Source organism: Chelonia mydas, chromosome 9 (assembly GCF_015237465.2).
Source record: "Chelonia mydas isolate rCheMyd1 chromosome 9, rCheMyd1.pri.v2, whole genome shotgun sequence".
In the NCBI taxonomy this organism is placed as follows: domain Eukaryota; kingdom Metazoa; phylum Chordata; order Testudines; family Cheloniidae; genus Chelonia; species Chelonia mydas.
In genome coordinates this window covers 57,826,423-57,840,771 of record NC_057855.1, presented here as the reverse complement: position 1 = coordinate 57,840,771, position 14,349 = coordinate 57,826,423, and the positions used below count along the sequence as shown (strand labels likewise).

The 14,349-nt window shown below is 49.3% G+C and overlaps 1 protein-coding gene across 5 annotated transcripts in view; it reads left to right on the top strand.

The window, feature by feature from the left end:
* DGKK (diacylglycerol kinase kappa) overlaps window positions 1-14,349 on the top strand; it is a 152,887-nt gene that overhangs the window by 25,963 nt on the left and 112,575 nt on the right. The window lies entirely within an intron of this gene.

Sequence of the window (14,349 nt, the reverse complement as noted above, 5' to 3'; positions counted from 1 at the left end):
AAGTGGGTATTCACCCATGAAAGCTCATGCTCCAATATGTCTGTTAGTCTATAAGGTGCCACAGGACTCTTTGCTACTTTTTTAATGACAGCTGAGATTCCAGTGTCGTCCCATGACTCCAGGAGCTAGGGCTTTAAGAAAAATAGCAAATATCTGAGATGCAGGATAACATCATGAGAGTCGGTGATGCTGTATAACAGACGGTTGGCTTTGAAACGAATGTGTCTGTCTGCTTTCTGACTTCCCTAGAGAATATTCCCAGGCTAGATTATAACCATTTAATTTGGGGCGTGCATTCCAAAAGATGGCCGAGGTGACCTGTGCCCTTTTGCTGCTTCCTTATGTTGAATAAAAAGGGCCTGCCAGAATTGGGGTGGGGGTTGTCTTGTTTTTTACTTTTAGAAATATCAAGAATGGTCTGGCTTTTGCTATCAGACCTCTGGATCTGAGCCTTCACAGTTGAAATGAAGGGTCTTGACTCTTTAACAGAAGCTTTCTTTCTCCAAAGTGTTCAATACTTGCTGAGATAGACAAACTGAAGAGTTTTGCACTGGCTGCCTGACAGTCCCTTCCCTGCTCAGCTACCATATCACTCAGCCTAGCTTTATCTGTGTCAAGGTTCCTCCCCCACTCTGAACTCTAGGGTACAGATGTGGGGACCTGCATGAAAACCTCCTAAGCTTATTTTTACCAGCTTAGGTTAAAACTTCCCCTAGGTACAAATTAATTTTATCCTTTGTCCTTGGAATATCCACTGCCATCACCAAACTCTAACTGGGTTTACTGGGAAACGTAGTTTGGACACGTCTTTCCCCCCAAAATCCTCCCAACCCTTGCACCCCACTTCCTGGGAAAGGTTTGGTAAAAATCCTCGCCAATTTGCATAGGTGACCACAGACCCAAACCCTTGGATCTGAGAACAATGAAAAAGCATTCAGTTTTCTTACAAGAAGACTTTTAATAGAAATAGAAGTAAAGGAATCACCCCTGTAAAATCAGGATGGTAGATACCTTACAGGGTAATTAGATTCAAAACATAGAGAATCCCACTAGGCAAAACCTTAAGTTACAAAAAAGACACACAGACAGAAATAGTCATTCTATTCAGCACAATTCTTTTCTCAGCCATTTAAAGAAATCATAATCTAACACATACCTAGCTAGATTACTTACTAAAGGTTCTAAGACTCCATTCCTGGTCTATCCCCGGCAAAAAAAAGCATAGAGACAGACACAGACCCTTTGTTTCTCTCCCTACTCCCAGCTTTTGAAAGTATCTTGTCTCCTCATTGGTCATTTTGGTCAGGTGCCAGCGAGGTTACCTTTAGCTTCTTAACCCTTTACAGGTGAGAGGATTTTTCCTCTGGCCAGGAGGGATTTTAAAGGGGTTTACTCTTCCCTTTATATTTATGACAATCTGTGACTCTCTAATCACCTCCAGCTCCGCTCCTGGTTGAGACAGGGCCCAGGTGATAACCACAGTGTGCTCCTACCCAGGGTTAGCTGACATTGGGATGATACCACTGTCTCCAGTCCCTGCCATGGGAGCTGCTGCACTAGGGCAATGGGAGACTTTTTGATCGGTGCTAGTGCGGCTGGGACCATAGAGCAGGGGTAGGCAAACTTTTTGGGCCGAGGGCCACATCTGGGTGGATAAATTGCATGCAGGGCCATGAATGTAGGGGAAGGGGTTTGTGGTGTGGGAGGGATGCGGCGTGCGGGATGGGGCTAAGGGCAGGGGGCTGGTTTGTAGGAGGGAGTGCGGAGTGTGGGAAGGGGCTCAGGGCAGGGGTTCGGGGTGCAGGAGGGAGATCAGGTCAGGGGCGAGGGGTGCAGGCTGTGGCGGCGGGCTCAGGGCAGGGGTTCGGGGTGCAGGAGGAAGATCAGGTCAGGGGCCATGGGTGCAGGGTGTGGCAGCGGGCTCAGGGCAGGGGGTTGGGGTGCAGGAGGGGTTTGGGCTGCAGGCTCTGGCCCAGCGCTGCTTACCTGGAGCAGCTCCAGGGTGGCAGCGGTGCCACGCCATTAAGACAGGCTCCCTGCCGGCCCTGCGCCATGCAGATCCTGGAAGGCAGCCAGCACCATGTCCCTGGGGGAGGAGGGGCAGAGGGCTCCGCGTGCTGCCCTCACCTGTGGCTTCTACACCTGAAGCTCCCATTGGCCGGGAACAGGGAACCGCAGCCAATGGGAGCTTCGGGTATGGAACCCACAAGTGAGGGCAGCGCACGGAGCCCTCTGCCCCCCCACCCCCCCCAGGGATGCGGTGCCAGCTGCTTCCGGGAGCGGCACGGGGCCCACGGCGCCATGGGGGTGGCAGTCCCGTGTGCCAGATCCAAAGTCCTGAGGGGCCGGATCTGGCCTGCGAGCCGTAGTTTGCCCAGCCCTGCCACAGAGCCTTCCAGGGCAGTCAAGACTGGAATTTTTATTGTAAAAACCCAAGAAGATCCTTTTTTAAAAAACAAGCAAAGCAGATCCCCTTTCAGCCCATTTTTCTCCAGCATCAAAGGGCATGAGCTCCATGCTTGCCCTTTGCCAATCCCTGCATGATGCAGCACGTGGCAGGATTTGTGGGGAAGAAGGACAAAGCAGGGTCTGAGGCTGGGGAAGAAGTGGCCTCATCCTCCTGAACGGGGGGCGGGGGAATGGGAGTCTGGCTACTAATAGCTAATAGTGCAGTGCAGTGACTAGAAATTTCCTCTGCTTAATGAGCCCATTCCTGACCAATTGTGGCCTGGCCCTGGCAGAGCTGCTGCAGCCCCCACGTCTGTGCCTTGTAGGAGGAGAGGCGACCCAATTAGCTGTCAGAAATCCTCGGGGTGAGGTGGGGGGCCCAATTAAGTGCTCTCCAATTAGTAGCTGCCAGCGCTCCCCCAGGGCTGGAGCGGGTAGCTAATTAACAGACATTTAATAGGAGAAGCCAGAAAAGGGAGCTGCACACCTGCATTTCTCCAGTTGACCATGCTCCGGGCAGTGAGCTGCTTTGCAAGCCAGAGCCTCCCTGCTCATGTGCTGGGAGGTTAGTTGGCTTAACAGGAGGGGAGGAGCAGAGCCCAGAGTGGCCTATTTCCCAGCCCCCATTTATCACTTGGCGTGTCTACCCTCATGGTAGAGACCAGAGCCACCCAATGCCCTGGCTTTGTCACAAAGTCACAAAGTTCAGCCACCAGGTTTGCCATGCCATTATCGGGGATACTGTTCCTGACAGCTTGTAGTCCATCTTTGTGTGGAATGTTGGTGTAGAGGGCTTCTACATCCATAGTGGCTAGGATGGTGTTTTCTGGAAGATGAGCGATGGATTGTAGTTTCCTCAGGAAGTCAGTGGTGTCTCGAAGATAGCTGGGAGTGCTGGTAGCGTAGGTCCTGAAGAGGGAGTCTACATAGCCAGACAATCCTGCTGTCAGGGTGCCAATGCCTGAGATGATGATAGTGATTGAAACATTTTGCCCCCACTCCTTTCCCAGTGGGTCAGCCCTTCACAGTTCTTCAGTATGTTTGCTAGGATAGCACTAAGCAATATCGTGAATAATCAAAACTCAACTGCTGTAGCTAAAACAAGCGAACAAGGCTCATCCCAGGTCACATTAACCTGGCTTTATTTTTGAGCTAAAAGCCTGGGTCCATGAGCCCAGCTCAGCCCTGGGGGAGGTTCTGATCCAGATCTGAACTTAGCAGTTCTGGCCCAGCTCTCTTTAATTTATTGTTGGGTCTGTGACACGCTTGTGAAGTTCAAAGTTCATGGGGTCTGCTGGGCATTAGTGTAAAAGAGGAAGGTTCTGTTGTGTAGACAAGGGACGGGTCAGAGACTCAAGCCTGCAAGTCAGCACCTGAGAGGTGGTCCCAGATTGGTGGGGGTGTATTAGGTGACAAGTCCTAGGTGAGTGGGCCTAGATGGATGATGCTCACTGACTAAATTTGACCAGGCTGGCCTAGGGAAGCGAGGCTGCTCTTGGTTACACAGATGCAATTTCCCCTGGAGGCAGGCCTGGCTGGTCGCTGGGGTAGTTCCCCAGCCGACAGTTCTGCTGGCACTTCCATCCTCCAGGGACTTTGCTCATCCTCAACCCTCCCAACTTCAGTTTGTCCAAACTTTGGTGACTTTGCCCCTCCTCTCATCCCCACCAAAGCAAGCCCACCCCCGCCCCCGCCTCCCGGGCCCAATCCCCCCCGGTGGGGGGAGGGTGAGAGAGTGACTGAGCCAAAGACATTGGTCCTGTCACTTAATGCACACTAAAAGGTGCTCAGATCCTGTGGTGATTGTGAGGGGAATAGACCAGACCTACCCTGGCTTCCTAGCCATTCCTGGCTCTCTCTAGAAGCCTCCAGGTCCTGTGCCCCATGTGCTCCATAAATATCAGGCTTCTCTCTGCCCTCCACCCCATCTCCCACACCTTCAGATTGCTTCTGCCTTCCAGAATAGCCTCCCTGCTTCTCTGATGTGACCCACTCCTTTTGTGACCTCCTGTACAAGACCTAGCTCTGCTCCCTGGTACCTTGACTCCTACCCTTCCTCCAGCTGCAGAACCATCAAATCCCCTTTCCCGAGTCTCTGTCAATCCCTGCAACTAATCATTCTCTCTGGCCACTGCGTACCCGCCCCCTGGATTGCCCCCATCCTGCTGCCATGCTACATCTACAGATTCTACTTGTAACCCACATCATTTCTTTTTCTTTGCCTCTATGGCCTGTAATAGGTTGTGAACATCATGCTGCGCTGCTTTTGTCCGGGTGGTGCTTTAGAAAACGAAATGGCATTGTGCTAAGTGACAATGCTAGCTGCCATGTTCAGGTGCCTCTGGCTAGAATGAATGGATCCCTGATGGCTTGAAAACCGCGTCCCAGCCCCACCTCCTCATTGCTGCCTTTCATATTATTTACCAAATGCTCATGCACTCCAGGGCCCTGCAATTTCCCTGCTCTGGGAGGCCCATTGTGAGTCTCTTCTTAACAATTGCTCCCAAATTAGCTTCAGGAAAAAAAAGATAAAATTGCACTTTAGTGCTCTTTAAACTAAAAGTAGAAAAGTCTCAGTTAAAAGCTCCTTGTTATTTGGAGCCCTCATGAGCCAGTTAATCTGGCTTTTATGTCCCCACCCGACTCGCTGGGATGTTTTGCTTTGATTGCTGCACTGGCCAAACGTTTGTGAAGTCTCTTGTCTACCAGCCAGGGCTCAGAAGATTTCATTGATTGATTTCTTATGTAGCCTGGCCAGTTAGATGATGTGCCCCTCCCGTTGGGTCAGTTTCCTTATTGACACTCCTCTGGGACATGCTGTCTTTCCCCTGCAAGGCCTCAGTTTGCCAAATTTTGTGCGTATTGTAGAGCTTGTAAAAGGAGTTGTATATAGAGAGTGGGCATTGCATTAGCAGAGATGTTACAACCCAGGGTGCCCTGTGTAGTCACCTAATTCACGGGGAGCTGAAGACCCAATGGGAAATATTGGTCAGTTAGTCTGATCCCACAGGCAGCACCTGCCTGCATGGGAAACGGACAAGCCTGAGATTTCCCTAGGTCGACTCCCACTCACGTCTTCGTGCCATTGTGATTTGTGAGCTTGGACTCCCCTGTCTCTGGGGACCCAGCTTGAGACACCTGATTTTCAGACCCTGCTGAGCACTTGCCCTCTGAAAATCTGGCCTCTTTAGGGGGCTCTGGTTGGGCACCTGAACCCACAGTCACTTGTTTTTCAAAAATCGAAGCCGCATTTTCATTCCCAAAGGAGGCGCTACCTCTTCCTTAGACCACAGCTTTGCGGGCTGCATGTGATGAGACTCAGGTCTGCTAATGTGTGTGACAAAAATCGGCCGTGCTCCTGAGCCCTACAGAGCCAGCTCAGCTACAGGAGAGGGAGCTGGGTTCGATGCATTCTTGGGCAGCAGTCCAATCAGGGACACCTGTGCAGCCCGGAGGGCATCACGGGGGCAGCACAGCTGTCACTGAGGTCAGGATATGGGCTGCGTAGTTTTGTTACTGGTGATCATTTGTGAGATGGAAAGAAGCCAGCTTGGGTCTTGTGTCGCAGAGTGAGTTTGCAGGCCTGGGGTTCAGGAGCCATGAGAGCCTGGCAGGGGTGCAGCATGAGAACCTAGGCAGACACACAGCGAGAAAACAGCTTGCAAACGTTCTGAAGAACTAGCTTGTAACCTGAGCCCATGGACTGTGGAGTCAGTGCAACCTAATGAACACAGGGTCGCACAGAACCTTATTGGTTCTCTTTTCAGAGCAGTGCTCCATTGTAAATCAGGAGCAGGGAAAGCAGCTTTCGATCCCTGCTGTGATCCATGCTTATGACACTGACTTCATGGCCTACCTGGACAGAATGTCCTTCCCCATTCACCCTCCTTGGTAGCCAGTACCACGCCCAGGTGTTCATGCTCCCATCAAGGGAGGATGGTCTTGTGCTGAGGTAGTGGATGGAGACTGGGATCTGGGTGTGACTTCTGGCTGTGCCGCTGGCTGCCCGTGTGCCCTTGGGGCACGTCTGCACTGGGATAGGGCCTGGGCTTTCAATGAACATGGTTTTAAATGCCACTGAGCATCTAGAGTTGCCAGACACAGTCATGTTCGATGCCTGGGGTTAACCAGCTCACAGGATTTTAAACACCGCTGGGTGCTCATCTGCCCAGTCTAGACAAACCTTTAACCTCTCTGGGCCTCTATTCCACACCTTTTAAAGGGGGACAGTGACCCTTCCTTTCTCCCAGCCTGTGTCAGTCTTTTGCCTGTGTAGATGGTGAGCTCCATGTGGTGGGGGCTGTCTCCCCTGGGCCCAGCCCAATGAGGCCTGTCTAGCTACTTGAATGCCAGCAAACGCTTGTGGATATCTGGGGTGAGCAGGGTGGGCAGAGAAGACCTCCCCAGAGCCTGCATTCAGGCAGGTCTATGTCGAGCCCTGCTAGGCAAAGCGCCCCCATGTAGTGCAGGATAGGGTAAGGCCAGGTGTCTGTCTCACTACTCGCATGCCGTGTGGTACTCTGTCAGTGGCTGGGCCATGTATCATGTTGAGGAGCCTCTTGCAGCCTGGGCTGTCAGAGCTCGTCTTCTAGCTCCAGCAATGGAAGGGTGTGGCTTTAGATCCCCAGGTTTGAACCCCCCTGGTGACAACTCCCCCAGGGTGCATGTGGTGTTACGAGTGGTTGTGGGCAGGGCATGGTGGGGAGAGGGGATTTGGTGCCCACTCTGCTCTTCCAGAGTGCTGGCAATTCGGGGTTGACTTGAGTCACAGTGTTGTGGGAGGGGTCTGGGCTGTTGTCAGGTCGCTCAGCACATGACGCAAGTCTTCTACCTGATCTCATTTCTGAACCTGAACAAAGCTGGATCTTAGTGAGCTGCGGGCTGCCCACCCACTGCCGAATCTGGATTACACCTGCTCCCTGCTGAGGAGCTGAGGCGCCAGGGCACAGGGGACCTGAGAACCTTTGGCTGGAGTGCCTCCATCTCGTGCTAGCAGGCAAGTGCCAGGAAATGCTTTGGGGCCTGATCCTGCTGTCATCAAAGTCTGATGCACAGCTCTCATGGAGTTCAGCAGCTGCAGGATGGGCTCGGCATGTAGGCACACAGCTTAGCTTGCAGTGGCGCAGGTTGGTTTGCAATAATGAGGTCTAAGGGGTGGGTCTGGTGGTCCCAAGATTTGTTATAATCTCAGGACATTGCAATTAGCAGGCAGTCGCAGGGCTTATCCTACAGTAATGGGGCTTATTGTATTCCTGGAAGGTTTGCTGGGCTGCAGTTTATTACGCAGGGGGAAGGTGAAGACTGAAGGAACAAGGCTGGTAATAAATAAGGTTTATTAGGCAGTAGGAGTGTGACTGATCTGTGTGGGAGTGGTAATCTTGCTTCTTGGAGCTAAGGGTTTTTCTGCAGGAGGAAATTGACCAGCATAGTTATAGAGGAAGAACTATTTAGCTATAGATATCCCAGCATAACTCCTCAGATGGGCACCCTGTTCTTGACTAGCAGTGACTTCGAAAGTGGAGTAAGCGTTCCAGAATAAAAGTCACTTTTATTCCAGCATGGCGTGTCCTGACGGCAAGTTATTCCGGCATAGCCAGATCAGGATAGATATGGTCAATTTTCCCCATTCCGACAAGCCCTTATTTTTTTCTGTATTCCAGCAGTGCCTAGAGGTCCCAACTGAGATCCAGGCCACATTGGGCTGTGTGCTGTGCAAACGCATAGTGAGGCATCCCAGCCTTGAAGAGACAAAGGGAAGGCTGATGCTCATGCCTGGTCAGGAGCCTAATACGGTCAAACCTCTCGACGTGCCTCTGGGGTGCTGTGCGTGACAAAGCCCCCGAATAAAGGACACACAATAACCTTTCATGTAGCAAATGTAATGTAAGGGTCTTTCTGGGACTCAGAAGCTGCTGTTCCGGCCAGGAACCATTTTTGACAGTTGAAGTGAGGTGGCCACAGCTATGTGTGGAATGTAGGTAATTCTGGGAGGATCGGGAGTGATGCCAGCCCGTCACAGTGACAGATGTTTCAGTGGGTTGAATGCAGCCCTGACCCCAGGGAGCAGAAAGCTGCTTTCTGGGAGTAACACTGGAGGAGACCAAAAATAAAGTGTTTCTTGGTCTCCTGGCAGAAAAGAGAGCCTGCTAACAACTGTCAGCTCTTTGGGGTAGGAACTGGTTCGGTTCCTTATGTACAGCATGCAGCACAATGGGGCCTAGTCTGTGCCTGGGACTCCCAAGGGCTAACGCAATACAGAGCATCAAGGATTGTTAGTAATTAGTAATAATGTGAACAGCTGCAGCGATTGACTTATCAGTTCCACCCAGACAGTCGGTCTACTTCCAGTCCCTGTGCAAAGACTTGATGTATTTTTACCTGCGAAACGATCACGTTTTTATTGACTAGATGTAAATCCTGACTTTGATGGCGAACCTTAAAAGCCCCACGCATTATTAATGTCTTGTTGAGTTAACACAAGTCTCCTCCATGCTCTCACCTCTGAACCTGAACAAAGCTGGATCTTAGCGAGCCACGGGCTGCCTACCTGCTGTTGAATCCAGATCCCAGCCCTCCCTGACGGGGAACCAAGCCATATCCCAGAATCCTGGGTATGGAGTCTTGGCAGAAAACAAAATATGGTATTGGGGGTCCTAGGTGGAAAAGAGGATAGTTATGGGTCACAGGAGGGACTAAACAGTGACCTATATGGAACAACCCTGCCAGGATGATGAGAGTAGGTCTGTGCCCCTCTTACTCCTCTGATTTTATGGGGAAAAGTGGGTGGTTTTGGAATTTCAGGTGGAAAAAAATTGTTTTTGAGATCTAGTTCCTTGATGGAATATATGGTATCACCAAGGGGCTAGACCTCACACATGGGAGGTCGTCCCAGGGACTGGTATGTAAACCCTTGAACGTCACTTCACCAGTAGGACAGTATATTGCAACTAAGCTAAAGGCAGCTGCATATGGATTGGCCAAAGTGCTTCTGATGTAACCATCTTACCACTGAACAATAACTGCACAATGAAAGTGTACCGTGAAAAATAACTAAAATCGGTCAAACAAAGAACACTGCCACATCCGCGGGGCTCCAGCCTGGAAAGTAGTTGTCTGAGAAAGTTGAGAGGCTCTGCAAATGAAGAGCTTGCAATGAAAGCTCCATCTCACGAACAAGTTTAATAAGAGTGGCCAGTGAATAAGTGCATAATGGCAAGAATGCCTGAATGTCTGGAAGCAGTGTGGGCAGGGCAGGGGTCCCACTGTGCACACCTCAAATGAAGGATTATCTCCATTCCAGTAAGAAATTGCACCCGGGCTCTCTGCATTCAGCAGCAATATGGCAATCAACCATGCTAAAGGGGAGCTGGCTTCAATAGGAGCATTGCTGGAACACTCTAAAGCATTGGACCCCAAACTTTTTGGCATCACACCCCCTTTTTAATTTTTGAGAAACCCTCATGCCTCTCCTTTACCATCATCCAACCCCCCCCTTTTAAAAAATTCAATTAGTAATTTAAAATTAAAAATAAACATAAAAACTTGGTATAAATTTTTTTATTTAAAATTAAAAATAAGCTCAAATAGTTTTTCTTGACACAAAAATTTAATAAAAATGTAATTTAAAATAAGAAATAGCATAATCAAATTTAATGTGAAGGATGATGATGCATGTTCTTCACGAGTTGGAAAATCCTAGGTTTGAAAGATGAAAGTGCGCAACGCAAATCGTTTTCAACATCCAGTAGATTCCTTTGTTTCGTTTTTGTTATGACTAAACATGAAAAGCTTTTTTCACAGAGGTACGTCGATGAAACGGAAGAATAATATGTAGCGCTTCTTCTCCAACTTTCAGGTAAATTGGGAAATATTTTATCCAAAATTCCTCCAGACTTAAGTTTTCAAAAATATCTTTCGCACTTTAATCATATTTCATTTCGAGTGCTTGTTCTTGCAATACTTCTGGCAATGAATCGACATCAGCATTGAATGGATTACATGCTAATTTATGAACGGGGTTGCCAGAAAAGTTGTGTGGAAAATAGCGGATGAATTAGTCCAGGCAAGGCAAGTCCATATGAAACACAATTTTGTTTTTCGCATCCTCTTTACAAAGTTCTTTGAAACCTTCATTTTCAGCGAGTGATGAAAATGTTGGAAAAGACAAAAAGATAGGCGTCTGAGCTTGCATTCGACGTTTCCAAAGCTTGATTTTTTCCAAAAACGCTTTGATGGCATCGGGGTGCGCTATAATGTTTGCAGCATTGTTTCCTTGAAGCTTCAAACTGAGATTGTTCAAAGATTCAAAAATGTCCACGAGGTATGCCAGTGAAAGTTGAAAGTTGAAACGTTTGGTCCGTAAATGCATGATATAACTCCTCTTTTTTCTGTTGCTGGAGGAAAATTTCCACTTCGCCTTTCAGTTTGAATAATCTCGAAAGCATGTTCCCTTTGGAAAGCTATCGTACTTCTGTGTGAAACAAAAGAATTTTATGACCTGCTCCCAAATCTGCGCAAAGAGCTGCAAAAAGTCTTGTATTTAAAGAGCTGTTCTTCACAAAATTGACAACTTTAATAGCCAAATTCAACGAGTCACGTAGATCATCTGGAAGGGTTTTAGCAGCCAACGCTTGTCTGTATATGACGCAGTGAGTCGTGGTTACGGCTGGATTTTTTTCTTTCACCAATGTCACAAATCCAGAGCGAGAGCCAAGCATCGCTGGAGCACCGCCTGTGCATACACTAACCAGTTTTTCCCATGAAAGTCCATTTTCTTAAAAAAAAAGTCGGAAACCGTTTTCATAACATCAGAAACTTTTAATGTGGTCGTCAATTCCTTTGAAAAAAGCAGTTCTTCTTTCACAGTTCTATCATTAAAAAATCGAACGTAGACGAGCAACTGACAGCATTGTGTTACCTCAGTGGTATCGTCGCACTGAATTGTGAAAAAAGGAAAAGCTTTCACTGCCTCCACAACTTGAAGTTTTAGATCTTTCGCCATGTCATCGATGCGACGTTTCACGGAATTGTCGGAAAGCGAAATTTCCGATATTTTTTTCTTGCTCTCGGCACCAAGCACAATATCAGCTGCTTTCAACAAGCAAGGCTTCACAAGAGTTTCTCCTATTATATGCACTTTCTTGGCTTTAGTGATGAGCAATGACAGTTGATAAAATGCTTCTACCACTTTGGCCGATGCTTGATTCAAAGCTCCAGTAGTGTCCAGCTTCATGCATTTTAAATTTTGAAGTTTAGCAGCAAAAAACTCTTTTGGTTTGTCTTTCAAAGCGCTGTGGTTCTTTGTCAAATGTCACTCAAGATGGTTAGGACTCAAGGCATTATTGCTGAGAACTGCGTGGCATGCTACGCATTGAGGATGATCCTGTTTTTCTCCATGCTTTTTTTCATCGTACTTCCTTTTCTTAATTGCGGCCATAATATACTAATAAAAAAAATCTATACAAATAATTTTCCTGATTTGTGAATAATAACGACGCAAGTTAATTTGAGTTATCGCGAACGTTTATTTGCTACTACTATTACGTACAGACGCGTGCTGCTCTATATATACTCCACCACCAGTCCAGGAAGTAGCTGGTCTTGCGCGGTGAGTGGTGGAGGTAACCACTCCCACGATAGAACAGTCTCGAACACTCTCGCGAGCGAGCTAGGAAGTTTTTAAAAGTTCTATCACTTTCTACATCGTTCTTTGGTCTCCCCTCCGACCGAAACGGAACTCCTACATGTCAAAAGGCAAAAAAATAAAAAAGATTCGCATTTTGTGGTATGAAATTTGAAAACATATATACTTTTATTTATAGTTGTATTTTTATTATTATTGTACTTTGTTATACCTTTATTCTTGTCTACTTATATTCATAATCAAGAACGAGAAGATTGTTAATACTTTATTGTAGTTAAATAATATAGGCCTGTAATTGGACAATTTTATGAATAGTTATTATTATGTATACAGAATATGTATAATTTATTGTCTGTTGGTCTATTAAATAAATAAAGAAAAAAATAACTTCTATGCTTTTTTTCGTTATGAAAATTTCACAGCCACGCCTCCTAGTTTGGGAACTGATGCTTTAAGGGGAGACCCTGGTCCCCAGTAGATACAGTGTACCTCTGTTATAGAAAATAGCGCAGCTCCTCAGCTGGCCAGTCAGCGTTGCACTGTTGAAGTCAGTGGGCCAGATCCACAGCTGGTGCAAAATCTACATCACTCTCTTGTCAATCAGCCACATCCTGTATTCTGCCACAGACTTCCTGTGTGACCCTGGGCAAGTCACATACCCTCCCTGGGCCTCAGTTTCCCACCTGTAATGGGCTGTGATGGGGCATGCCAGGCCTACATGGGCCAAAAGGGTTAATGAGACCCCCCACCCCACTACACCTGCAGTCGGTCTTAAGTGGGAAGAAGAGTGGGACTCAGGTGGGGGCTGGCCAGGATGGAGAGCAGCCTGGCTGTTGCCAGGAGTGGAGCTGGACTGCTGGCAGGCAGAGGCTCCCTGAAAGAAGGCAGAGAGCCCAAGGAAGAAGGGCAGGAAAGCTGGAGAAGGGTGGCCAGCTGCATAGAGCAGGAGGCTGCTGCTGGCTCAGGATCTGCCCTGCCAGGGGAGCAGAGCACTCTCCTCCTGCAGCAGGACCAGTGGGGGGCAGGAAGTGCTATGAAGCTCTGCAGTGAGCTTGGAGAAGAGGCAGAGAGAGGTGGTGATGCCCTGAGCCTGGGAAAAGGGGTGTGGGAAAGGCCCAAGACAGGACAAGGTAGGTTGTGGTCCAGGGAGGCATCCAGGAGTCTCTATAGGCAGGCCCTGGACAGGAACCAGTTGGGGAGGGGCGAACCTGGTTTCCCTGGCCAGCCCACTGGGGAAGGTGGAGTGTAAGCGCAGGGGGTAAGGGGTAAGGATGAGTGAGCCTGGAGCTGGATGAAGGCCCAGCGGGAAGGGGATGGGCTGTTCGTTGGACTGTTGGGTTACCCTGAGAGCGATGGGACTGCATGTGACCTGGCTGGAGTGCCAGAGTGCAAGGAGAAGCAGATCGCAGCGGGGACAAGCTGAGCCTGCTATGCTGTGCACTGACACCGGGTGGTGTGGTGATCAGGGTGGCACACTGAAGGGGGGTGGGAGCACTGCCCTGACTCCAAGGGCCGTTGTGAGGAGAAACACGCTGAAGACTGTGATGTGCTTTGAGATCTGTTGAGGACAAGTGCAGGGTAAGAGCTGGGGCTTGTTGCTGGTGTCAGTGGAACGAGGCTGATCCACCTGGGCTGGGAGAGTCTGAATGCCCCTTTCCCCCTCTCCCTGGGAGGGCTCATTCGGGTACGTTTGTACCAACTCAGTCTCCATGTATCCAGCGACTGCCTCTCCAGTGGCAGCTGTCCATGCCCCCTAGCGCCAGAGCAGCTAACTACAGCCTGCATCTAGGGAAGAGAATGCAGAATGCTTTGCCTCTGTGGGGCGGGGGAGCGCCGCAGGGCGATGCTGGACTTGTTCTGCTCAGCAGCGAAAGCCATAGGTGATCTGAGCAGAGTTTGTTCAGTTCTGTTCGCCTCCTTGGCTCGGGAGGCTGCTCCGCAGTCCTAGTGCTCGCTGTGGTCAGCGTGCTGCCAGCCATTCCAGCAGTGCCCCAGAGAGGTAGGGGAGGAGAGAGGGCTGAATCCTGCAAGCCTTGCCCAGCTTCTGCTTCACTTGAGTAGAAAGTCAGTCCCGGCCCCAGGACCTGGCCTGGAATAATTCTCCCCAGTTTTAAATAGGAAAACTCCGACTCGTGGCCGTGGAGTTACTGGCCCCAGTCACAGAGGCCGGTTGGTATCCAAGCTGGGAACAGAGTGTATCAGGCTCTGACTGCCGGCCCAGCTCCATGCGCAGGCATCTTGCCAGATCCAGCGCTCCC